Raw genomic sequence first — 27,994 nt, 5'->3', positions numbered from 1 at the left:
GAGAGATAAGTGTGTGTGATAGCCGAACTTCATCTATCTTGTAGGGAACACAAAGTTTCTTTTCAGTTGCAAACTCCACTCCTTCCATATATATTGGGAGGAACTAGCTCCAACTCGGTTTTACAGTGAAAACTGCAGGAACTTCAAACCGGCACTAGGAAACAGACTGAGAAAGCAGAGAATTAGTGACTCCTGCAACCCGTTCCATTGGTGCTAGATGAACGAACGTCTCTCCACCTGCTCAGTTCTGAGAGATAAGTGTGTGTGAAAGCCGTCCTTCACCTAGCTTGTTGGGAACACAAAGTTTCTTTTCAGTTGCAAACTCCATTCCATACATATATATGGGGAGGTACAAGCTCCAACTCGGTTTTACAGTGAAAACTGCAGGAACTTCAAACAGGCACTAGGAAACAGACTGAGAAAGCAGAGAATTAGTGTCTCCTGCAACCCGTTCCCTTGGTGCTAGATGAACGAACGTCTCTCCACCTGCTCAGTTCTGAGAGATAAGTCTGTGTGAAAGCCGTACTTCACCTAGCTTGTTGGGAACACAAAGTTTCTTTTCAGTTGCAAACTGCAATCCATCCATATATATGGGGAGTTACTAGCTCCAACTCGGTTTTACAGAGAAAACTGCAGGAACTTCAAACCGGCACTGGGAAACAGACTGAGAAAGCAGAGAAAAAGTGTCTCTTGCAACCCGTTCCCTTGGTGCTAGGTGGACGAAAGTCTCTCCACCTGCTCAGTTCTGAGAGATAAGTGTGTGTGAAAGCCTTAATTCACCTAGCTTGTAGGGAACACAATGTTTCTTTTCAGTTGCAAACTCCACTCCATCCATATATATGGGGAGGAACTAGCTCCAACTCGGTTTTACAGTGAAAACTGCAGGAACTTCAAACCGGCACTAGGAAACAGACTGAGAAAGCAGCGAAAAAGTGTCTCCTGCAACCCGTTCCCTTGGTGCTAGATGAACGAACGTCTCTCCACTTGCTCAGTTCTGAGAGATAAGTGTATGTGAAAGCCGTCCTTCACCTTGCTTGTTGGGAACAGAAAGTTTCTTTTCAATTGCAAACTCCATTTTATACATATATATGGGGAGGTATTAGCTCCAACTCGGTTTTACAGTGAAAACGGCAGGAACTTCAAACCGGCACTAGGAAACAGACTGAGAAAGCAGAGCAAAAGTGTCTCCTGCAACCCGTTCCCTTGGTGCTAGATGAACGAATGTCTCTCCACCTGCTCAGTTCTGAGAGATGAGTGTGTGTGAAAGCCGTCCTTCACCTAGCTTGTTGGGAACACAAAGTTTCTTTTCAGTTGCAAACTCCACTCCATCCATATATATGGGGAGGTAATAGCTCCAACTCGGTTTTACAGTGAAAACTGCAGGATCTTCAAACAGGCACTAGGAAAAAGATTGAGAATGCAGAGAAAAAGTGTCTCCTGCAAGCCGTTCCCTTGGTGCTAGATGAACGAACGTCTCTCCACTTGCTCAGTTCTGAGAGATAAGTGTGTGTGAAAGCCGTCCTTCACCTAGCTTGTTGGGAACACAAAGTTTCTTTTCAGTTGCAAACTCCGCTCCATCCATATATATGGGGAGGTACTAGCTCCAACTCTGTTTGACAGCGAAAACTGCCGGAATTTCAAACCGGCACTAGGAAACAGACTGAGAAAGCAGAGAAAAATTGTCTCCTGCAACCCGTTCCCTTGGTGCTAGATGAACGAACGTCTCTCCACTTGCTCAGTTCTGAGAGATAATTGTGTGTGAAAGCCGTACTTCACCTAGCTTGTTGGGAACACAAAGTTTCTTTTCAGTTGCAAACTCCATTCCATACATATATATGGGGAGGTACAAGCTCCAACTCGGTTTTACAGTGAAAACTGCAGGAACTTCAAACCGGCACTAGGAAACAGACTGAGAAAGCAGAGAAAAAGTGTCTCCTGCAACCCGTTCCCTTGGTGCTAGATGAACGAACGTCTCTCCACCTGCTCAGTTCTGAGAGATAAGTCTGTGTGAAAGCCGTCCTTCACCAAGCTTGTTGGGAACACAAAGTTTCTTTTCAGTTGCAAACTCCACTCAATCCATATATATGGGGAGGTACTAGCTCCAACTCGGTTTGACAGTGAAAACTGCAGGAACTTCAAACCGGCACTAGGAAACAGACTGAGAAAGCAGAGAAAAAGTGTCTCTTGCAACCTGTTCCCTTTGTTCTAGATGAACGAATTTCTCTCCACTTGCTCAGTTTTGAGACATAAGTGTGTGTGAAAGCCGGCTTCACCTAGCTTGTTGGGAACACAAAGTTTCTTTTCAGTTGCAAACTCCAATCCATACATATATATGGGGAGGTACAAGCTCCAACTCGGTTTTACAGTGAAAACTGCAGGAACTTCAAACAGGCACTAGGAAACAGATTGAGAAAGCAGAGAAAAAGTGTCTCCTGCAAGCCGTTCCCTTGGTGCTAGATGAACGAACGTCTCTCCACTTGCTCAGTTCTGAGAGATAAATGTGTGTGAAAGCCGTCCTTCACCTAGCTTGTTGGGAACACAAAGTTTCTTTTCATTTGCAAACTCCACTCCATCCATATATATGGGGAGGTACTAGCTCCAACTCTGTTTGACAGTGAAAACTGCAGGAATTTCAAACCGGCACTAGGAAACAGACTGAGAAAGCAGAGAAAAAGTGTCTCCTGCAAACCGTTCCCTTGGTTCTAGATGAACGAACGTCTCTCCACTTGCTCAGTTCTGAGAGATAATTGTGTGTGAAAGCCGTACTTCACCTATCTTGTAGGGAACACAAAGTTTCTTTTCAGTTGCAAACTCCACTCCATCCATATATATGGGTAGGAACTAGCTCCAACTCGGTTTTACAGTGAAAACTGCAGGAACTTCAAACCGGCACTAGGAAACAGAATGAGAAAGCAGAGAATTAGTGTCTCCTGCAACCCGTTCCCTTGGTGCTAGATGAACGAAAGTCTCTCCACCTGCTCAGTTCTGAGAGATAAGTGTGTGTGAAAGCCGTCCTTCACCTAGCTTGTTGGGAACACAAAGTTTCTTTTCAATTGCAAACTCCACTCCATCCATATATATGGGGAGTTACTAGCTCCAACTCGGTTTTACAGTGAAAACTGCAGGAACTTCAAACCGGCACGAGGAAACAGACTGAGAAAGCAGAGAAAAAGTGTCTCCTGCAACCCGTTCCCTTTGTGCTAGATGAACGAACGTCTCTCCACTTGCTAAGATTTGAGAGATAAGTGTGTTTGAAGCCGTCCTTCACCTAGCTTGTTGGGAACACAAAGTTTCATTTCAGTTGCAAACTCCATTCCATACATATATATGGGGAGGTACTAGCTCCAACTGTGTTTTACAGTGAAAACAGCAGGAACTTCCAACCGGCACTAGGAAATATACTGAGAAAGCAGAGAAAAAGTGTCTCCTGCAACCCGTTCCCTTGGTGCTAGATGAACGAACGTCTCTCCACCTGCTCAGTTCTGAGAGATTAGTGTGTGTGAAAGCCGTACTTCACCTAGCTTGTTGGGAACACAAAGTTACTTTTCAGTTGCAAACTCCACTCCATCCATATATATGGGGAGGTACTATCTCCAACTCGGTTTGACAGTGAAAACTGAAGGAACTTCAAACCGGCACTAGGAAACAGACTGAGAAAGCAGAGAAAAAGTGTCTCTTGCAACATGTTCCCTTGGTTCTAAATGAACGAAATTCTCTCCACTTGCTCAGTTCTGAGACATAAGTGTGTGTGAAAGCCGGCTTCACAAAGCTTGTTGGGAACACAAAGTTTCTTTTCAGTTGCAAACTCCAATCCATACATATATATGGGGAGGTAAAAGCTCCAACTCGGTTTTACAGTGAAAACTGCAGGAACTTCAAACAGGCACTAGGAAACAGATTGAGAATGCAGAGAAAAAGTGTCTCCTGCAAGCCGTTCCATTGGTGCTAGATGAACGAACGTCTCTCCACTTGCTCAGTTCTGAGAGATAAGTGTGTGTGAAAGCCGTCCTTCACCTAGCTTGTTGGGAACACAAAGTTTCTTTTCAGTTGCAAACTCCACTCCATCCATATATATGGGGAGGTACAAGCTCCAACTCGGTTTTACAGTGAAAACTGCAGGAACTTCAAACCGGCACTAGGAAACAGACTGAGAAAGCAGAGAAAAAGTGTCTCCTGCAACCCGTTCCCTTGGTGCTAGATGAACGAACGTCTCTCCACCTGCTCAGTTCTGAGAGATAAGTCTGTGTGAAAGCCGTCCTTCACCAAGCTTGTTGGGAACACAAAGTTTCTTTTCAGTTGCAAACTCCACTCAATCCATATATATGGGGTGGTACTAGCTCCAACTCGGTTTGACAGTGAAAACTGCAGGAACTTCAAACCGGCACTAGGAAACAGACTGAGAAAGCAGAGAAAAAGTGTCTCTTGCAACCTGTTCCCTAGGTTCTAGATGAACGAATTTCTCTCCACTTGCTCAGTTCTGAGACATAAGTGTGTGTGAAAGCCGGCTTCACCTAGCTTGTTGGGAACACAAAGTTTCTTTTCAGTTGCAAACTCCAATCCATACATATATATGGGGAGGTACAATCTCCAACTCGGTTTTACAGTGAAAACTGCAGGAACTTCAAACAGGCACTAGGAAACAGATTGAGAAAGCAGAGAAAAAGTGTCTCCTGCAAGCCGTTCCCTTGGTGCTAAATGAACGAACGTCTCTCCACTTGCTCAGTTCTGAGAGATAAGTGAGTGTGAAAGCCGTCCTTCACCTAGCTTGTTGGGAACACAAAGTTTCTTTTCAGTTGCAAACTCCACTCCATCCATATATATGGGGAAGTACTAGCTCCAACTCTGTTTGACAGTGAAAACTGCAGGAATTTCAAACCGGCACTAGGAAACAGACTGAGAAAGCAGATAAAAAGTGTCTCCTGCAACCCGTTCCCTTGGTTCTAGATGAACGAACGTCTCTCCACTTGCTCAGTTCTGAGAGATAATTGTGTGTGAAAGCCGTACTTCACGTAGCTTGTTGGGAACACAAAGTTTCTTTTCAGTTGCAAACTCCATTCCATACATATATATGGGGAGGTACAAGCTCCAACTCGGTTTTACAGTGAAAACTGCAGGAACTTCAAACCGGCACTAGGAAATAGACTGAGAAAGCAGAGAAAAAGTGTCTCCTGCAACCCGTTCCCTTGGTGCTAGATGAACGAACGTCTCTCCACCTGCTCAGTTCTGAGAGATAAGTCTGTGTGAAAGCCGTCCTTCACCAAGTTTGTTGGGAACACAAAGTTTCTTTTCAGTTGCAAACTCCACTCCATCCATATATATGGGGAGGTACTAGCTCCAACTCGGGTTTACAGTGAAATTGCAGGAACTTAAAACCGGCACTAGGAAACAGACTGAGAAAGCAGAGAAAAAGTGTCTCCTGCAACCCGTTCCCTTAGTGCTAGATGAACGAACGTCTCTCCACTTGCTCAGTTCTGAGAGATAAGTGTGTGTGAAAGCCGTACTTCACCTAGCTTGTTGGGAACACAAAGTTTCTTTTCAGTTGCAAACTCCATTCCATATATATATATATGGGGAGGTACTAACTCCAACTCGGTTTTACAGTGAAAACTGCAGGAACTTCAAACCGGCTGTAGGAAACAGACTGAGAAAGCAAAGAAAAAGTGTCTCCTGCAACCCGTTCCCTTGGTGCTATATGAACGAACGTTTATCCACCTGCTCAGTTCTAGAGATAAGTGTGTGTGAAAGCCGTCCTTCACCTAGCTTGTTGGGAACACAAAGTTTCTTTTCAGTTGCGAACTCCAATCCATCCATATATATGGGGAGGTACTAGCTCCAACTCGGTTTGACAGTGAAAATTGCAGGAACTTCAAACCGGCACTAGGAAACAGACTGAGAAAGCAGAGAAAAAGTGTCTCCTGCAACCCGTTCCCTTGCTGCTAGATGAACGAACGTCTCTCCACCTGCTCAGTTCTGAGAGGTATGTCTGTGTGAAAGCCGTCCTTCACCTAGCTTGTTGGGAACACAAAGATTCTTTTCAGTTGCATACTCCATTACATACATATATATATGGGGAGGTATTAGCTCCAACTCGGTTTTACAGTGAAAACTGCAGGATCTTCAAACTGGCACTAGGAAACCGACTGAGAAAGCAGAGAAAAAGTGTCTCCTGCAACCCGTTCCCTTGGTGCTAGATGAACGAACGTCTCTCCACTTGCTCAGTTCTGAGAGATAATTGTGTGTGAAAGCCGTACTTCACCTAGCTTGTTGGGAACACAAAGTTTCTTTTCAGTTGCAAACTCCATTCCATACATATATATGGGGAGGTACAAGCTCCAACTCGGTTTTACAGTGAAAACTGCAGGAACTTCAAACCGGCACTAGGAAACAGACTGAGATGCAGAGAAAAAGTGTCTCCTGCAACCCGTTCCCTTGGTGCTAGATGAACGAACGTCTCTCCACCTGCTCAGTTCAGAGAGATAAGTGTGTGTGAAAGCCGTCCTTCACCTAGCTTGTTGGGAACACAAAGTTTCCTTTCAGTTGCAAACTCCACTCCATCCATATATATGGGGAGGTACTAGCTCCAACTCGGTCCGACAGTGAAAACTGCAGGAACTTTAAACCGGCACTAGGAAACAGATTGAGAATGCAGAGAAAAAGTGTCTCCTGCAACCCGTTCCCTTGGTGCTAGATGAACGAACGTCTCTCCACCTGCTCAGTTCTGAGAGATAAGTGTGTGTGAAAGCCGTCATTCACCTAGCTTGTTGGGAACAAAAGTTTCTTTTCAGTTGCAAACTCCACTCCATCCATATATATGGGGAGGTAAAAGCTCCAACTCTGTTTTACAGTGAAAACTGCAGGAACTTCAAACAGGCACTAGGAAACAGATTGAGAATGCAGAGAAAAAGTGTCTCCTGCAAGCCGTTCCCTTGGTGCTAGATGAACGAACGTCTCTCCACTTGCTCAGTTCTGAGAGATAAGTGTGTGTGAAAGCCGTCCTTCACCTAGCTTGTTGGGAACACAAAGTTTCTTTTCAGTTGTAAACTCCGCTCCATCCATATATATGGGGAGGTACTAGCTCCAACTCTGTTTGACAGTGAAAACTGCCGGAATTTCAAACCGGCACTAGGAAACAGACTGAGAAAGCAGAGAAAAAGTGTCTCCTGCAACCCGTTCCCTTGGTGCTAGATGAACGAACGTCTCTCCACTTGCTCAGTTCTGAGAGATAATTGTGTGTGAAAGCCGTACTTCACCTAGCTTGTTGGGAACACAAAGTTTCTTTTCAGTTGCAAACTCCATTCCATAAATATATATGGGGAGGTACAAGCTCCAACTCGGTTTTACAGTGAAAACTGCAGGAACTTCAAACCGGCACTAGGAAACAGACTGAGAAAGCAGAGAAAAAGTGTCTCCTGCAACCCGTTCCCTTGGTGCTAGATGAACGAACGTCTCTCCACCTGCTCAGTTCTGAGAGATAAGTCTGTGTGAAAGCCGTCCTTCACCAAGCTTGTTGGGAACACAAAGTTTCTTTTAAGTTGCAAACTCCACTCAATCCATATATATGGGGAGGTACTAGCTCCAACTCGGTTTGACAGTGAAAACTGCAGGAACTTCAAAACGGCACTAGGAAACAGACAAAGAAAGCAGAGAAAAAGTGTCTCTTGCTACCTGTTCCCTTGGTTCTAGATGAACGAATTTCTCTCCACTTGCTCAGTTCTGAGACATAAGTGTGTGTGAAAGCCGGCTTCACCTAGCTTTTTGGGAACACAAAGTTTCTTTTCAGTTGCAAACTCCAATCCATACATATATATGGGGAGGTACAAGCTCCAACTCGGTTTTACAGTGAAAACTGCAGGAACTTCAAACAGGCACTAGGAAACAGATTGAGAAAGCAGAGAAAAAGTGTCTCCTGCAAGCCGTTCCCTTGGTGCTAGATGAACGAACGTCTCTCCACTTGCTCAGTTCTGAGAGATAAGTGTGTGTGAAAGCCGTCCTTCACCTAGCTTTTTGGGAACACAAAGTTTCTTTTCAGTTGCAAACTCCACTCCATCCATATATAAGGGGAGGTACTAGCTCCAACTCTGTTTGACAGTGAAAACTGCAGGAATTTCAAACCGGCACTAGGAAACAGACTGAGAAAGCAGAGAAAAAGTGTCTCCTGCAACCTGTTCCCTTGGTGCTAGATGAACGAACGTCTCTCCACTTGCTCAGTTCTGAGAGATAATTGTGTGTGAAAGCCGTACTTCACCTAGCTTGTTGGGAACACAAAGTTTCTTTTCAGTTGCAAACTCCATTCCATAAATATATATGGGGAGGTACAAGCTCCAACTCGGTTTTACAGTGAAAACTGCAGGAACTTCAAACCGGCACTAGGAAACAGACTGAGAAAGCAGAGAAAAAGTGTCTCCTGCAACCCGTTCCCTTGGTGCTAGATGAACGAACGTCTCTCCACCTGCTCAGTTGTGAGAGATAAGTCTGTGTGAAAGCCGTCCTTCACCAAGCTTGTTGGGAACACAAAGTTTCTTTTAAGTTGCAAACTCCACTCAATCCATATATATGGGGAGGTACTAGCTCCAACTCGGTTTGACAGTGAAAACTGCAGGAACTTCAAACCGGCACTAGGAAACAGACAGAGAAAGCAGAGAAAAAGTGTCTCTTGCAACCTGTTCCCTTGGTTCTAGATGAACGAATTTCTCTCCACTTGCTCAGTTCTGAGACATAAGTGTGTGTGAAAGCCGGCTTCACCTAGCTTTTTGGGAACACAAAGTTTCTTTTCAGTTGCAAACTCCAATCCATACATATATATGGGGAGGTACAATCTCCAACTCGGTTTTACAGTGAAAACTGCAGGAACTTCAAACAGGCACTAGGAAACAGATTGAGAAAGCAGAGAAAAAGTGTCTCCTGCAAGCCGTTCCCTTGGTGCTAGATGAACGAACGTCTCTCCACTTGCTCAGTTCTGAGAGATAAGTGTGTGTGAAAGCCGTCCTTCACCTAGCTTTTTGGGAACACAAAGTTTCTTTTCAGTTGCAAACTCCACTCCATCCATATATATGGGGAGGTACTAGCTCCAACTCTGTTTGACAGTGAAAACTGCAGGAATTTCAAACCGGCACTAGGAAACAGACTGAGAAAGCAGAGAAAAAGTGTCTCCTGCAACCAGTTCCCTTGGTGCTAGATGAACGAACGTCTCTCCACTTGCTCAGTTCTGAGAGATAATTGTGTGTGAAAGCCGTACTTCACCTAGCTTGTTGGGAACACAAAGTTTCTTTTCAGTTGCAAACTCCATTCCATACATATATATGGGGAGGTACAAGCTCCAACTCGGTTTTACAGTGAAAACTGCAGGAACTTCAAACCGGCACTAGGAAACAGACTGAGAAAGCAGAGAAAAAGTGTCTCCTGCAACCCGTTCCCTTGGTGCTAGATGAACGAACGTCTCTCCACCTGCTCAGTTGTGAGAGATAAGTCTGTGTGAAAGCCGTCCTTCACCAAGCTTGTTGGGAACACAAAGTTTCTTTTCAGTTGCAAACTCCACTCAATCCATATATATGGGGAGGTACTAGCTCCAACTCGGTTTGACAGTGAAAACTGCAGGAACTTCAAACCGGCACTAGGAAACAGACTGAGAAAGCAGAGAAAAAGTGTCTCTTGCAACCTGTTCCCTTGGTTCTAGATGAACGAATTTCTCTCCACTTGCTCAGTTCTGAGACATAAGTGTGTGTGAAAGCCGGCTTCACATAGCTTGTTGGGAACACAAAGTTTCTTTTCAGTTGCAAACTCCAATCCATACATATATATGGGGAGGTACAAGCTCCAACTCGGTTTTACAGTGAAAACTGCAGGAACTTCAAACAGGCACTAGGAAACAGATTTAGAAAGCAGAGAAAAAGTGTCTCCTGCAAGCCGTTCCCTTGGTGCTAGATGAACGAACGTCTCTCCACTTGCTCAGTTCTGAGAGATAAGTGTGTGTGAAAGCCGTCCTTCACCTAGTTTGTTGGGAACACAAAGTTTCTTTTCAGTTGCAAACTCCACTCCATCCATATATATGGGGAGGTACTAGCTCCAACTCTGTTTGACAGTGAAAACTGCAGGAATTTCAAACCGGCACTAGGAAACAGACTGAGAAAGCAGAGAAAAAGTGTCTCCTGCAACCCGTTCCCTTGGTTCTAGATGAACGAACGTCTCTCCACTTGCTCAGTTCTGAGAGATAATTGTGTGTGAAAGCCGTACTTCACGTAGCTTGTTGGGAACACAAAGTTTCTTTTCAGTTGCAAACTCCATTCCATACATATATATGGGGAGGTACAAGCTCCAACTCGGTTTTACAGTGAAAACTGCAGGAACTTCAAACCGGCACTAGGAAATAGACTGAGAAATCAGAGAAAAAGTGTCTCCTGCAACCCGTTCCCTTGGTGCTAGATGAACGAACGTCTCTCCACCTGCTCAGTTCTGAGAGATAAGTCTGTGTGAAAGCCGTCCTTCACCAAGTTTGTTGGGAACACAAAGTTTCTTTTCAGTTGCAAACTCCACTCCATCCATATATATGGGGAGGTACTAGCTCCAACTCGGGTTTACAGTGAAATTGCAGGAACTTAAAACCGGCACTAGGAAACAGACTGAGAAAGCAGAGAAAAAGTGTCTCCTGCAACCCGTTCCCTTAGTGCTAGATGAACGAACGTCTCTCCACTTGCTCAGTTCTGAGAGATAAGTGTGTGTGAAAGCCGTACTTCACCTAGCTTGTTGGGAACACAAAGTTTCTTTTCAGTTGCAAACTCCATTCCATATATATATATATGGGGAGGTACTAACTCCAACTCGGTTTTACAGTGAAAACTGCAGGAACTTCAAACCGGCTGTAGGAAACAGACTGAGAAAGCAAAGAAAAAGTGTCTCCTGCAACCCGTTCCCTTGGTGCTATATGAACGAACGTTTCTCCACCTGCTCAGTTCTAGAGATAATTGTGTGTGAAAGCCGTCCTTCACCTAGCTTGTTGGGAACACAAAGTTTCTTTTCAGTTGCGAACTCCAATCCATCCATATATATGGGGAGGTACTAGCTCCAACTCGGTTTGACAGTGAAAACTGCAGGAACTTCAAACCGGCACTAGGAAACAGACTGAGAAAGCAGAGAAAAAGTGTCTCCTGCAACCCGTTCCCTTGGTGCTAGATGAACGAACGTCTCTCCACCTGCTCAGTTCTGAGAGGTATGTCTGTGTGAAAGCCGCCCTTCACCTAGCTTGTTGGGAACACAAAGATTCTTTTCAGTTGCATACTCCATTACATACATATATATATGGGGAGGTATTAGCTCCAACTCGGTTTTACAGTGAAAACTGCAGGATCTTCATACTGGCACTAGGAAACCGACTGAGAAAGCAGAGAAAAAGTGTCTCCTGCAACCCGTTCCCTTGGTGCTAGATGAACGAACGTCTCTCCACTTGCTCAGTTCTGAGAGATAATTGTGTGTGAAAGCCGTACTTCACCTAGCTTGTTGGGAACACAAAGTTTCTTTTCAGTTGCAAACTCCATTCCATACATATATATGGGGAGGTACAAGCTCCAACTCGGTTTTACAGTGAAAACTGCAGGAACTTCAAACCGGCACTAGGAAACAGACTGAGATGCAGAGAAAAAGTGTCTCCTGCAACCCGTTCCCTTGGTGCTAGATGAACGAACGTCTCTCCACCTGCTCAGATCAGAGAGATAAGTGTGTGTGAAAGCCGTCCTTCACCTAGCTTGTTGGGAACACAAAGTTTCCTTTCAGTTGCAAACTCCACTCCATCCATATATATGGGGAGGTACAAGCTCCAACTCGGTTTGACAGTGAAAACTGCAGGAACTTTAAACCGGCACTAGGAAACAGACTGAGAAAGCAGAGAAAAAGTGTCTCCTGCAACCCGTTCCCTTGGTGCTAGATGAACGAACGTCTCTCCACCTGCTCAGTTCTGAGAGATAAGTGTGTGTGAAAGCCGTCATTCACCTAGCTTGTTGGGAACAAAAGTTTCTTTTCAGTTGCAAACTCCACTCCATCCATATATAAGGGGAGGTACTAGCTCCAAGTCGGTTTTACAGTGAAAACTGCAGGAACTTCAAACCGGCACTAGGAAACAGACTGAGAAAGCAGAGAAAAAGTGTCTCCTGCAACCCGTTCCCTTGGTGCTAGATGAACGAACGTCTCTCCACTTGCTCAGTTCTGAGAGATAAGTGTGTGTGAAAGCCGTCCTTCACCTATCTTGTTTGGAACACAAAGTTTCTTTTCAGTTGCAAACTCCACTCCATCCATATATATGGGGAGGTAAAAGCTCCAAATCTGTTTTACAGTGAAAACTGCAGGAACTTCAAACAGGCACTAGGAAACAGATTGAGAATGCAGAGAAAAAGTGTCTCCTGCAAGCCGTTCCCTTGGTGCTAGATGAACGAACGTCTCTCCACTTGCTCAGTTCTGAGAGATAAGTGTGTGTGAAAGCCGTCCTTCACCTAGCTTGTTGGGAACACAAAGTTTCTTTTCAGTTGTAAACTCCGCTCCATCCATATATATGGGGAGGTACTAACTCCAAATCTGTTTGACAGTGAAAACTGCCGGAATTTCAAACCGGCACTAGGAAACAGACTGAGAAAGCAGAGAAAAAGTGTCTCCTGCAACCCGTTCCCTTGGTGCTAGATGAACGAACGTCTCTCCACTTGCTCAGTTCTGAGAGATAAGTGTGTGTGAAAGCCGTCCTTCACCTAGCTTGTTGGGAACACAAAGTTTCTTTTCAGTTGCAAACTCCATTCCATATATATATATATGGGGAGGTACTAACTCCAACTCGGTTTTACAGTGAAAACTGCAGGAACTTCAAACCGGCTGTAGGAAACAGACTGAGAAAGCAAAGAAAAAGTGTCTCCTGCAACCCGTTCCCTTGGTGCTATATGAACGAACGTCTCTCCACCTGCTCAGTTCTGAGAGGTAAGTCTGTGTGAAAGCCGTCCTTCACCTAGCTTGTTGGGAACACAAAGATTCTTTTCAGTTGCATACTCCATTACATACATATATATATGGGGAGGTATTAGCTCCAACTCGGTTTTACAGTGAAAACTGCAGGATCTTCAAACTGGCACTAGGAAACCGACTGAGAAAGCAGAGAAAAAGTGTCTCCTGCCACCCGTTCCCTTGGTGCTAGATGAACGAACGTCTCTCCACTTGCTCAGTTCTGAGAGATAATTGTGTGTGAAAGCCGTACTTCACCTAGCTTGTTGGGAACACAAAGTTTCTTTTCAGTTGCAAACTCCATTCCATACATATATATGGGGAGGTACAAGTTCCAACTCGGTTTTACAGTGAAAACTGCAGGAACTTCAAACCGGCACTAGGAAACAGACTGAGATGCAGAGAAAAAGTGTCTCCTGCAACCAGTTCCCTTGGTGCTAGATGAACGAACGTCTCTCCACCTGCTCAGTTCTGAGAGATAAGTGTGTGTGAAAGCCGTCATTCACCTAGCTTGTTGGGAATAAAAGTTTCTTTTCAGTTGCAAACTCCACTCCATCCATATATAAGGGGAGGTACTAGCTCCAAGTCGGTTTTACAGTGAAAACTGCAGGAACTTCAAACCGGCACTAGGAAACAGACTGAGAAAGCAGAGAAAAAGTGACTCCTGCAACCCGTTCCCTTGGTGCTAGATGAACGAACGTCTCTCCACTTGCTCAGTTCTGAGAGATAAGTGTGTGTGAAAGCCGTCCTTCACCTATCTTTTTGGGAACACAAAGTTTCTTTTCAGTTGCAAACTCCACTCCATCCATATATATGGGGAGGTAAAAGCTCCAAATCTGTTTTACAGTGAAAACTGCAGGAACTTCAAACAGGCACTAGGAAACAGATTGAGAATGCAGAGAAAAAGTGTCTCCTGCAACCCGTTCCCTTGGTGCTAGATGAACGAACGTCTCTCCACTTGCTCAGTTCTGAGAGATAAGTGTGTGTGAAAGCCGTCCTTCACCTAGCTTGTTGGGAACACAAAGTTTCTTTTCAGTTGCAAACTCCGCTCCATCCATATATATGGGGAGGTACTAGCTCCAACTCTGTTTGACAGTGAAAACTGCCGGAATTTCAAACCGGCACTAGGAAACAGACTGAGAAAGCAGAGAAAAAGTGTCTCCTGCAACCCGTTCCCTTGGTGCTAGATGAACGAACGTCTCTCCACTTGCTCAGTTCTGAGAGATAAGTGTGTGTGAAAGCCGTCCTACAGATACCTTGTTGGGAACACAAAGTTTCTTTTCAGTTTCAAACTCCATTCCATACATATATATGGGGAGGTACAAGCTCCAACTCGGTTTCACAGTGAAAACTGCAGGAACTTCAAACCGGCACTAGGAAACAGACTGAGAAAGCAGAGAAAAAGTGTCTCCTGCAACCCGTACCCTTGGTGCTAGATGAACGAACGTCTCTCCACCTGCTCAGTTCTGAGAGATAAGTCTGTGTGAAAGCCGTCCTTCACCAAGCTTGTTGGGAACACAAAGTTTCTTTTAAGTTGCAAACTCCACTCAATCCATATATATGGGGAGGTACTAGCTCCAACTCGGTTTGACAGTGAAAACTGCAGGAACTTCAAACCGGCACTAGGAAACAGACTGAGAAAGCAGAGAAAAAGTGTCTCTTGCAACCTGTTCCCTTGGTTCTAGATGAACGAATTTCTCTCCACTTGCTCAGCTCTGAGACATAAGTGTGTGTGAAAGCCGGCTTCACCTAGCTTTTTGGGAACACAAAGTTTCTTTTCAGTTGCAAACTCCAATCCATACATATATATGGGGAGGTACAAGCTCCAACTCGGTTTTACAGTGAAAACTGCAGGAACTTCAAACAGGCACTAGGAAACAGATTGAGAATGCAGAAAAAAAGTGTCTCCTGCAAGCCGTTCCCTTGGTGCTAGATGAACGAACGTCTCTCCACTTGCTCAGTTCTGAGAGATAAGTGTGTGTGAAAGCCGTCCTTCACCTAGCTTGTTGGGAACACAAAGTTTCTTTTCAGTTGCAAACTCCGCTCCATCCATATATATGGGGAGGTACTAGCTCCAACTCTGTTTGACAGTGAAAACTGCCGGAATTTCAAACCGGCACTAGGAAACAGACTGAGAAAGCAGAGAAAAAGTGTCTCCTGCAACCCGTTCCCTTGGTGCTAGATGAACGAACGTCTCTCCACTTGCTCAGTTCTGAGAGATAATTGTGTGTGAAAGCCGTACTTCACCTAGCTTGTTGGGAACACAAAGTTTCTTTTCAGTTGCAAACTCCATTCCATACATATATATGGGGAGGTACAAGCTCCAACACGGTTTTACAGTGAAAACTGCAGGAACTTCAAACCGGCACTAGGAAACAGACTGAGAAAGCAGAGAAAATGTGTCTCCTGCAACCCGTTCCATTGGTGCTAAATGAACGAACGTCTCTCCACCTGCTCAGTTCTGAGAGATAAGTCTGTGTGAAAGCCGTCCTTCACCAAGCTTGTTGGTAACACAAAGTTTCTTTTAAGTTGCAAACTCCACTCAATCCATATATATGGAGAGGTACTAGCTCCAACTCGGTTTGACAGTGAAAACTGCAGGAACTTCAAACCGGCACTAGGAAACAGACTGAGAAAGCAGAGAAAAAGTGTCTCTTGCAACCTGTTCCCTTGGTTCTAGATGAACGAATTTCTCTCCACTTGCTCAGTTCTGAGACATAAGTGTGTGTGAAAACCGGCTTCACCTAGCTTTTTGGGAACACAAAGTTTCTTTTCCGTTGCAAACTCCAATCCATACATATATATGGGGAGGTACAAGCTCCAACACGGTTTTACAGTGAAAACTGCAGGAACTTCAAACAGGCACTAGGAAACAGATTGAGAAAGCAGAGAAAAAGTGTCTCCTGCAAGCCGTTCCCTTGGTGCTAGATGAACGAACGTCTCTCCACTTGCTCAGTTCTGAGAGATAAGTGTGTGTGAAAGCCGTCCTTCAAATAGCTTTTTGGGAACACAAAGTTTCTTTTCAGTTGCAAACTCCACTCCATCCATATATATGGGGAGGTACTAGCTCCAACTCTGTTTGACAGTGAAAACTGCAGGAATTTCAAACCGGCACTAGGAAACAGACTGAGAAAGCAGAGAAAAAGTGTCTCCTGCAACCCGTTCCCTTGGTTCTAGATGAACGAACGTCTCTCCACTTGCTCAGTTCTGAGAGATAATTGTGTGTGAAAGCCGTACTTCACGTAGCTTGTTGGGAACACAAAGTTTCTTTTCAGTTGCAAACTCCATTCCATACATATATATGGGGAGGTACAAGCTCCAACTCGGTTTTACAGTGAAAACTGCAGGAACTTCAAACCGGCACTAGGAAACAGACTGAGAAAGCAGAGAAAATGTGTCTCCTGCAACCCGTTCCATTGGTGCTAAATGAACGAACGTCTCTCCACCTGCTCAGTTCTGAGAGATAAGTCTGTGTGAAAGCCGTCCTTCACCAAGCTTGTTGGGAACACAAAGTTTCTTTTAAGTTGCAAACTCCACTCAATCCATATATATGGAGTGGTACTAGCTCCAACTCGGTTTGACAGTGAAAACTGCAGGAACTTCAAACCGGCACTAGGAAACAGACTGAGAAAGCAGAGAAAAAGTGTCTCTTGCAACCTGTTCCCTTGGTTCTAGATGAACGAATTTCTCTCCACTTGCTCAGTTCTGAGACATAAGTGTGTGTGAAAACCGGCTTCACCTAGCTTTTTGGGAACACAAAGTTTCTTTTCCGTTGCAAACTCCAATCCATACATATATATGGGGAGGTACAAGCTCCAACACGGTTTTACAGTGAAAACTGCAGGAACTTCAAACAGGCACTAGGAAACAGATTGAGAAAGCAGAGAAAAAGTGTCTCCTGCAAGCCGTTCCCTTGGTGCTAGATGAACGAACGTCTCTCCACTTGCTCAGTTCTGAGAGATAAGTGTGTGTGAAAGCCGTCCTTCAAATAGCTTTTTGGGAACACAAAGTTTCTTTTCAGTTGCAAACTCCACTCCATCCATATATATGGGGAGGTACTAGCTCCAACTCTGTTTGACAGTGAAAACTGCAGGAATTTCAAACCGGCACTAGGAAACAGACTGAGAAAGCAGAGAAAAAGTGTCTCCTGCCACCCGTTCCCTTGGTTCTAGATGAACGAACGTCTCTCCACTTGCTCAGTTCTGAGAGATAATTGTGTGTGAAAGCCGTACTTCACGTAGCTTGTTGGGAACACAAAGTTTCTTTTCAGTTGCAAACTCCATTCCATACATATATATGGGGAGGTACAAGCTCCAACTCGGTTTTACAGTGAAAACTGCAGGAACTTCAAACCGGCACTAGGAAATAGACTGAGAAAGCAGAGAAAAAGTGTCTCCTGCAACCCGTTCCCTTGGTGCTAGATGAACGAACGTCTCTCCACCTGCTCAGTTCTGAGAGATAAGTCTGTGTGAAAGCCGTCCTTCACCAAGCTTGTTGGGAACACAAAGTTTCTTTTCAGTTGCAAACTCCACTCCATCCATATATATGGGGAGGTACTAGCTCCAACTCGGGTTTACAGTGAAATTGCAGGAACTTCAAACCGGCACTAGGAAACAGACTGAGAAAGCAGAGAAAAAGTGTCTCCTGCAACCCGTTCCCTTAGTGCTAGATGAACGAACGTCTCTCCACTTGCTCAGTTCTGAGAGATAAGTGTGTGTGAAAGCCGTACTTCACCTAGCTAGTTGGGAACACAAAGTTTCTTTTCAGTTGCAAACTCCATTCCATATATATATATATGGGGAGGTACTAACTCCAACACGGTTTTACAGTGAAAACTGCAGGAACTTCAAACAGGCTGTAGGAAACAGACTGAGAAAGCAAAGAAAAAGTGTCTCCTGCATCCTGTTCCCTTGGTGCTATATGAACGAACGTTTCTCCACCTGCTCAGTTCTAGAGATAAGTGTGTGTGAAAGCCGTCCTTCACCTAGCTTGTTGGGAACACAAAGTTTCTTTTAAGTTGCGAACTCCACTCCATCCATATATATGGGGAGGTACTAGCTCCAACTCGGTTTGACAGTGAAAACTGCAGGAACTTCAAACCGGCACTAGGAAACAGACTGAGAAAGCAGAGAAAAAGTGTCTCCTGCAACCCGTTCCCTTGGTGCTAGATGAACGAACGTCTCTCCACCTGCTCAGTTCTGAGAGGTAAGTCTGTGTGAAAGCCGTCCTTCACCTAGCTTGTTGGGAACACAAAGATTCTTTTCAGTTGCATACTCCATTACATACATATATATATGGGGAGGTATTAGCTCCAACTCGGTTTTACAGTGAAAACTGCAGGATCTTCAAACTGGCACTAGGAAACCGACTGAGAAAGCAGAGAAAAAGTGTCTCCTGCATCCCGTTCCCTTGGTGCTAGATGAACGAACGTCTCTCCACTTGCTCAGTTCTGAGAGATAATTGTGTGTGAAAGCCGTACTTCACCTAGCTTGTTGGGAACACAAAGTTTCTTTTCAGTTGCAAACTCCATTCCATACATATATATGGGGAGGTACAAGCTAAAACTCGGTTTTACAGTGAAAACTGCAGGAACTTCAAACCGGCACTAGGAAACAGACTGAGATGCAGAGAAAAAGTGTCTCCTGCAACCCGTTCCCTTGGTGCTAGATGAACGAACGTCTCTCCACCTGCTCAGTTCAGAGAGATAAGTGTGTGTGAAAGCCGTCCTTCACCTAGCTTGTTGGGAACACAAAGTTTCCTTTCAGTTGCAAACTCCACTCCATCCATATATAAGGGGAGGTACTAGCTCCAACTCGGTTTGACAGTGAAAACTGCAGGAACTTTAAACCGGCACTAGGAAACAGACTGAGAAAGCAGAGAAAAAGTGTCTCCTGCAACCCGTTCCCTTGGTGCTAGATGAACGAACGTCTCTCCACCTGCTCAGTTCTGAGAGATAAGTGTGTGTGAAAGCCGTCATTCACCTAGCTTGTTGGGAACAAAATTTTCTTTTCAGTTGCAAACTCCACTCCATCCATATATAAGGGGAGGTACTAGCTCCAAGTCGGTTTTACAGTGAAAACTGCAGGAACTTCAAACCGGCACTAGGAAACAGACTGAGAAAGCAGAGAAAAAGTGTCTCCTGCAACCCGTTCCCTTGGTGCTAGATGAACGAACGTCTCTCCACTTGCTCAGTTCTGAGAGATAAGTGTGTGTGAAAGCCGCCCTTCACCTAGCTTGTTGGGAACACAAAGTTTCTTTTCAGTTGCAAACTCCACTCCATCAATATATATGGGGAGGTAAAAGCTCCAACTCGGTTTTACAGTGAAAACTGAAGGAACTTCAAACAGGCACTAGGAAACAGATTGAGAAAGCAGAGAAAAAGTGTCTCCTGCAAGCCGTTCCCTTGGTGCTAGATGAACGAACGTCTCTCCACTTGCTCAGTTCTGAGAGATAAGTGTGTGTGAAAGCCGTCCTTCACCTAGCTTTTTGGGAACACAAAGTTTCTTTTCAGTTGCAAACTCCACTCCATCCATATATATGGGGAGGTACTAGCTCCAACTCTGTTTGACAGTGAAAACTGCAGGAATTTCAAACTGGCACTAGGAAACAGACTGAGAAAGCAGAGAAAAAGTGTCTCCTGCAACCCGTTCCCTTGGTTCTAGATGAACGAACGTCTCTCCACTTGCTCAGTTCTGAGAGATAATTGTGTGTGAAAGCCGTACTTCACGTAGCTTGTTGGGAACACAAAGTTTCTTTTCAGTTGCAAACTCCATTCCATACATATATATGGGGAGGTACAAGCTCCAACTCGGTTTTACAGTGAAAACTGCAGGAACTTCAAACCGGCACTAGGAAATAGACTGAGAAAGCAGAGAAAAAGTGTCTCCTGCAACACGTTCCCTTGGTGCTAGATGAACGAACGTCTCTCCACCTGCTCAGTTCTGAGAGATAATTCTGTGTGTAAGCCGTCCTTCACCAAGCTTGTTGGGAACACAAAGTTTCTTTTCAGTTGCAAACTCCACTCCATCCATATATATGGGGAGGTACTAGCTCCAACTCGGGTTTACAGTGAAATTGCAGGAACTTCAAACCGGCACTAGGAAACAGACTGAGAAAGCAGAGAAAAAGTGTCTCCTGCAACCCGTTCCCTTAGTGCTAGATGAACGAACGTCTCTCCACTTGCTCAGTTCTGAGAGATAAGTGTGTGTGAAAGCCGTACTTCACCTAGCTTGTTGGGAACACAAAGTTTCTTTTCAGTTGCAAACTCCATTCCATATATATATATATGGGGAGGTACTAACTCCAACTCGGTTTTACAGTGAAAACTGCAGGAACTTCAAACCGGCTGTAGGAAACAGACTGAGAAAGCAAAGAAAAAGTGTCTCCTGCAACCCGTTCCCTTGGTGCTATATGAACGAACGTTTCTCCACCTGCTCAGTTCTAGAGATAAGTGTGTGTGAAAGCCGTCCTTCACCTAGCTTGTTGGGAACACAAAGTTTCTTTTCAGTTGCGAACTCCACTCCATCCATATATATGGGGAGGTACTAGCTCCAACTCGGTTTGACAGTGAAAACTGCAGGAACTTCAAACCGGCACTAGGAAACAGACTGAGAAAGCAGAGAAAAAGTGTCTCCTGCAACCCGTTCCTTTGGTGCTAGATGAACGAACGTCTCTCCACCTGCTCAGTTCTGAGAGGTAAGTCTGTGTGAAAGCCGTCCTTCACCTAGCTTGTTGGGAACACAAAGATTCTTTTCAGTTGCATACTCCATTACATACATATATATATGGGGAGGTATTAGCTCCAACTCGGTTTTACAGTGAAAACTGCAGGATCTTCAAACTGGCACTAGGAAACCGACTGAGAAAGCAGAGAAAAAGTGTCTCCTGCAACCCGTTCCCTTGGTGCTAGATGAACGAACGTCTCTCCACCTGCTCAGTTCTGAGAGATAAGTGTGTGTGAAAGCCGTCCTTCAACTTGCTTGTTGGGAACACAAAGTTTCTTTTCAGTTGCAAACTCCATTCCATACATATATATGGGGTGGTACTTGCTCCAACTCGTTTTTACAGTGAAAACTGCAGGAACTTCAAACCGGCACTAGGAAACAGACTGAGAAAGCAGAGAAAAAGTGTCTCCTGCAACCCGTTCCCTTGGTGCTAGATGAACGAACGTCTCTCCACTTGCTCAGTTCTGAGAGATAAGTGTGTGTGAAAGCCGTACTTCACCTAGCTTTTTGGGAACACAAAGTTTCTTTTCAGTTGCAAACTCCATTCCATACATATATATGGGGAGGTACAAGCTCCAACTCGGTTTTACAGTGAAAACTGCAGGAACTTCAAACCAGCACTAGGAAACAGACTGAGATGCAGAGAAAAAGTGTCTCCTGCAACCCGTTCCCTTGGTGCTAGATGAACGAACGTCTCTCCACCTGCTCAGTTCAGAGAGATAAGTGTGTGTGAAAGACGTCCTTCACCTAGCTTGTTGGGAACACAAAGTTTCCTTTCAGTTGCAAACTCCACTCCTTCCATATATATGGGGAGGTACTAGCTCCAACTCGGTTTGACAGTAAAAACTGCAGGAATTTTAAACTGGCACTAGGAAACAGACTGAGAAAGCAGAGAAAAAGTGTCTCCTGCAACCCGTTCCCTTGGTGCTAGATGAACGAACGTCTCTCCACCTGCTCAGTTCTGAGAGATAATTGTGTGTGAAAGCCGTCATTCACCTAGCTTGTTGGGAACAAAAGTTTCTTTTCAGTTGCAAACTCCACTCCATCCATATATAAGGGGAGGTACTAGCTCCAAGTCGGTTTTACAGTGAAAACTGCAGGAACTTCAAACCGGCACTAGGAAACAGACTGAGAAAGCAGAGAAAAAGTGTCTCCTGCAACCCGTTCCCTTGGTGCTAGATGAACGAACGTCTCTCCACTTGCTCAGTTCTGAGAGATAAGTGTGTGTGAAAGCCGTCCTTCACCTATCTTGTTGGGAACACAAAGTTTCTTTTCAGTTGCAAACTCCACTCCATCCATATATATGGGGAGGTACTAGCTCCAACTCGGTTTTACAGTGAAAAGTTCAGGAAATTCAAACGGGCACTAGGAAACAGACTGAGAAAGCAGAGAAATAGTGTCTCCTGCAACACGTTCCCTTGGTGCTGGATGAACGAACGTCTCTCCACCTGCTCAGTTCTGAGAGATAAGTGTGTGTGAAAGCCGTCCTTCACCTAGCTTGTTGGGAACACAAAGTTTCTTTTCAGTTGCAAACTCCACTCCATCCATATATATGGGGAAGTACTAGCTCCAACTCGGTTTGACAGTGAAAACTGCAGGAACTTCAAACCGGCACTAGGAAACAGACAGAGAAAGCAGAGAAAAAGTCTCCCCTGCAACCCGTTCCCTTGGTTCTAGATGAACGAACGTCTCTCCACTTGCTCAGTTCTGAGAGATAAGTGTGTGTGAAAGCCGTCCTACAGATACCTTGTTGGGAACACAAAGTTTCTTTTCAGTTTCAAACTCCATTCCATACATATATATGGGGAGGTACAAGCTCCAACTCGGTTTTACAGTGAAAACTGCAGGAACTTCAAACAGGCAGTAGGAAACAGACTGAGAAAGCAGAGAAAAATTGTTTCCTGCAACCTGTTCCCTTGGTGCTAGATGAACGAAAGTGTCTCCTCTTGCTCAGTTCTGAGAGATAAGTGTGTGTGAAAGCCGTCCTTCACCTAGCTTGTTGGGAACACAAAGTTTATTTTCAGTTGCAAACTCCACTCCATCCATATATATGGGGAGGTACTAGCTCCAACTCGGTTTGACAGTGAAAACTGCAGGATCTTCAAACCGGCACTAGGAAACAGACTGAGAAAGCAGAGAAATAGTGTCTCCTGCTACCCGTTCCCTTGGTGCTAGATGAACGAACGTATCTCCACTTGCTCAGTTCTGAGAGATAAGTGTGTGTTAAAGCCCTCCTTCAGCTAGCTTGTTGGGAACACAAAATTTCTTTTCAGATGCAAACTCCACTCCATCCATATATATGGGGAGGTACTAGCTCCAACTCTGTTTTACAGTGAAAACTGCAGGAACTTCAAACCGGCACTAGGAAACAGACTGAGAAAGCAGAGAAAAAGTGTCACCTGCAACCCGTTCCCTTGGTGCTAGATGAATGATCGTCTCTCCACTTGCTCAGTTCCGAGAAATAAGTATGTGTGAAAGCCGTCCTTCAACTAGCTTGTTGGGAACACAAAGTTTCTTTTCAGTTGCAAACTCCATTCCATCCATATATATGGGGAGGTACTAGCTCCAACTCGGTTTTACAGTGAACACTGCAGGAACTTCAAACCGGCACTAGGAAACAGACTGAGAAAGCAGAGAAAAAGTGTCTCCTGCAAACCGCTCCCTTGGTGCTAGATGAACGAACGTCTCTCCACTTGCTCAGTTCTGAGAGATAAGTGTGTGTGAAAGCCGTCCTTCACCTAGCTTGTTGGGAACACAAAGTTTCTTTTCAGTTGCAAACTCCAATCCATACATATATATGGGGAGGTACAAGCTCCAAATCGGTTTTACAGTGAAAACTGCAGGAACTTCTAACCGGCACTAGGAAACAGACTGAGAAAGCAGAGATATAGTGTCTCCTGCAAACAGTTCCCTTGGTGCTAGATGAACGAACGACTCTCCACCTGCTCAGTTCTGAGAGATAAGTGTGTGTGAAAGCCGTCCTTCACCTAGCTTGTTGGGAACACAAAGTTTCTTTTCAGTTGCAAACTCCACCCCATCCATATATATGGGGAGGTACTAGCTCCAACTCTGTTTGACATTGAAAACTTCAGGAACTTCAAACCGGCACTATGAAACAGACTGAGATGCAGAGAAAAAGTTTCTCCTGCAACCCATTTCCTTGGTGCTAGATGAACGAACGTCTCTCCACTTGCTCAGTTCTGAGAGATATGTGTGTGTGGAAGCCGTCCTTCACCTAAATTGTTGGGAACACAAAGTTTCTCTTCAGTTGCAAACACCATTCCATACATATATATGGGGAGGTACTAGCTCCAACTCGGTTTTACAGTGAAAACTGCAGGAACTTCAAACCGGCACTAGGAAACAGACTGAGAAAGCAGAGAAAAAGTGTCTCCTGCAACCCGTTCCCTTGGTGCTAGATGAACGAACGTCTCTCCACTTGCTCAGTTCTGAGAGATAAGTGTGAGTGAAAGGAGTCCTTCACCTAACTTGTTGGAAACACAAAGATTCTTTTCAGTTGCTAACTCCATTCCATACATATATATGGGGAGGTAGAAGCGCCAACTCTGTTTTACAGTGAAAACTGCAGGAACTTCAAACCGGCACTAGGAAACAGACTGAGAAAGCAGAGAAAAAGTGTCTCCTGCAACCCGTTCCCTTGGTGCTAGATGAACGAACGTCTCTCCACTTGCTCAGTTCTGAGAGATAAGTGTGTGTGAAAGCCGTACTTCATCTAGCTTGTTGGGAACACAAAGTTTCTTTTCAGTTGCAAACTCCATTCCATACATATATATGGGGAGGTACTAGCTCCAACTCGGTTTTACAGTGAAAACTGCAGGAACTTCAAACCGGCACTAGGAAACAGACTGAGAAAGCAGAGAAAAAGTGTCTCCTGCAAACCGTTCCCTTGGTGCTAGATGAACGAACGTCTCTCCACCTGCTCAGTTCTGAGATATAAGTGTGTGTGAAAGCCGTCCTTCACCTAGCTTGTTGGGAACACAAAGTTTCTTTTCAGTTGCAAACTCCACTTCATCCATATATATGGGGAGGTACAAGCTCCAACTCGGTTTTACAGTGAAAACTGCAGTAACTTCAAACAGGCACTAGGAAACAGACTGAGAAAGCAGAGAAAAAGTGTCTCCTGCAACCCGTTCCCTTGGTGCTAGATGAACGAACATCTCTCCACATGCTAAGTTCTGAGAGATAAGTGTGTGTGAAAGCCGTACTTCACCTAGCTTGTTGGGAACACATAGTTTCTTTTCAGTTGCAAACTCCATTCCATACATATATATGGGGAGGTACTAGCTCCAACTCGGTTTTACAGTGAAAACTGCAGGAACTTCAAACCGGCACTAGGAAACAGACTGAGAAAGCAGAGAAAAAGTGTCTCCTGCAAACCGTTCCCTTGGTGCTAGATGAACGAACGTCTCTCCACCTGCTCAGTTCTGAGAGATAAGTGTGTGTGAAAGCCGTCCTTCACCTAGCTTGTTGGGAACACAAAGTTTCTTTTCAGTTGCAAACTCCACTTCATCCATATATATGGGGAGGTACTTGCTCCAACTCTGTTTGACAGTGAAAACTGCAGGAAGTTCAAACCGGCACTAGGAAACAGACAGAGAAAGCAGAGAAAAAGTGTCTCCTGCAACCCGTTCCCTTGGTGCTAGATGAACGAACGTCTATCCACTTGCTCAGTTCTGGGAGATAAGTGTGTGTGAAAGCCGTTCTTCAGCTAGCTTGTTGGGAACACAAAGTTTCTTTTCAGTTTCAAACTCCATTCCATACATATATATGGGGAGGTACAAGCTCCAACTCGGTTTTACAGTGAAAACTGCAGTAACTTCAAACAGGCACTAGGAAACAGACTGAGAAAGCAGAGAAAAAGTGTCTCCTGCAACCCGTTCCCTTGGTGCTAGATGAACGAACGTCTCTCCACTTGCTAAGTTCTGAGAGATAAGTGTGTGTGAAAGCCGTCCTTCACCTAGCTTGTTGGGAACACAAAGTTTCTTTTCAGTTGCAAACTCCATTCCATACATATATATATGGGGAGGTACTAACTCCAACTCGGTTTTACAGTGAAAACTGCAGGAAATTCAAACCGGCACTAGGAAACAGACTGAGAAAGCAGAGAAAAAGTGTCTCCTGCAACCCGTTCCCTTGGTGCTAGATGAACGAACGTCTCTCCACCTGCTCAGTTCTGAGAGATAAGCGTTTGTGAAAGCCGTCCTTCACCTAGCTTGTTGGGAACACAAAGTTTCTTTTCAGTTGCAAACTCCATTCCATACATATATATATGGGGAAGTACTAGCTCCAACTCGGTTTTACAGTGAAAACTGCAGGAACTTCAACCCGGCACTAGGAAACACACTGAGAAAGCAGAGAAAAAGTGTCTCGTGCAACACGTTCCCTTGGTGCTAGATGAACGAACGTCTCTCCACCTGCTCAGTTCTGAGAGATAAGTGTGTGTGAAAGCCGTCCTTCACCTAGCATGTTGGGAACACAAAGTTTCTTTTCAGTTGCAAAATCCACTCCATCCGTATATATGGTGAGGTACTAGCTCCAACTCGGGTTTACAGTGAAATTGCAGGAACTTCAAACCGGCACTAGTAAACAGACTGAGAAAGCAGAGAAAAAGTGTCTCCTGCAACCCGTTCCCTTGGTGCTAGATGAACGAACGCCTCTCCACTTGCTCAGTTCTGAGAGGTAAGTGTGTGTGAAAGCCGTCCTTCACCTAGCTTGTTGGGAACACAAAGTTTCTTTTCAGTTGCAAACTCCATTCCATACATATATATATGGGGAGGTACTAACTCCAACTCGGTTTTACAGTGAAAACTGCAGGAACTTCAAACCGGCACTAGGAAACAGACTGAGAAAGCAGAGAAAAAGTGTCTCCTGCAACCCGTTCCCTTGGTGCTAGATGAACGAACGTCTCTCCACCTGCTCAGTTCTGAGAGATAAGTGTGTGTGAAAGCCGTCCTTCACCTAGCTTGTTGGGAACACAAAGTTTCTTTTCAGTTGCAAACTCCACTCCATCCATATATATGGGGAAGTACTAGCTCCAACTCGGTTTTACAGTGAAAACTGCAGGAACTTCAAACCGGCACTAGGAAACAGACTGAGAAAGCAAAGAAAAGTGTCTCCTGCCACCCGATCCCTTTGTGCTAGATGAAGGAACGTCTCTCCACTTGCTCAGTTCTGAGAGATAAGTTTGTGTGAAAGCCGTACTTCACCTAGCTTGTTGGGAACACAAAGTTTCTTTTCAGTTGCAAACTCCATTCCATACATATATATATGGGGAGGTACTAGCTCCAACTCGGTTTTACAGTGAAAACTGCAGGAACTTCAAACCGGCACTAGGAAACAGACTGAGAAAGCAGAGAAAAAGTGTCTCCTGCAACCCGTTCCCTTGGTGCTAGATGAACGAACGTCTCTCCACCTACTCAGTTCTGAGAGATAATTGTGTGTGAAAGCCGTCCTTCACCTAGCTTGTTGGGAACACAAAGTTTTTTTTCAGTTGCAAACTCCACTCCATCCATATATATGGGGAGGTACTAGCTCCAACTCGGTTTTACAGAGAAAACTGCAGGAACTTTAAACCGGCACTAGGAAACAGACTGAGAAAGCAGAGAAAAAGTGTATCCTGCAACCCGTTCCCTTGGTCCTAGATGAACGAACGTCTCTACACTTGCTCAGTTCTGAGAGATAAGTGTGTGTGAAAGCCGTCCTTCACCTAGCTTGTTGGGAACACAAAGTTTCTTTTCAGTTGCAAACCCCACTCCATCCATATATATGGGGAGGTACTAGCTCCAAATCTGTTTTACAGTTAAAACTGCAGGAACTTCAAACCGGCACTAGGAAACAGACTGAGAAAGCAGAGAAAAAGTTTCTCTTGCAACCCGTTCCCTTCGTGCTAGATGAACGAACGTCTCTCCACCTACTCAGTTCTGAGAGATAATTGTGTGTGAAAGCCGTCCTTCACCTAGCTTTTTGGGAACACAAAGTTTCTTTTCAGTTGCAAACTCCACTCCATCCATATATATGGGGAGGTACTAGCTCCAACTCGGTTTTACAGTGAAAACTGCAGGAACTTCAAACCGGCACTAGGAAACAGACTGAGAAAGCAGAGAAAAGTGTCTCCTGCAACCCGTTCCCTTGGTGCTAGATGAACGAACGTCTCTCCACTTGCTAAGTTCTGAGAGATAAGTGTGTGTGAAAGCCGTCCTTCACCTAGCTTGTTGGGAACACAAAGTATCTTTTCAGTTGCAAACTCCATTCCATACATATATATATGGGGAGGTACTAGC

Source organism: Camelus bactrianus, chromosome 4, assembly GCF_048773025.1.
Source record: "Camelus bactrianus isolate YW-2024 breed Bactrian camel chromosome 4, ASM4877302v1, whole genome shotgun sequence".
In the NCBI taxonomy this organism is placed as follows: Eukaryota; Metazoa; Chordata; class Mammalia; order Artiodactyla; family Camelidae; genus Camelus; species Camelus bactrianus.
This window is presented reverse-complemented; position numbering follows the sequence as displayed.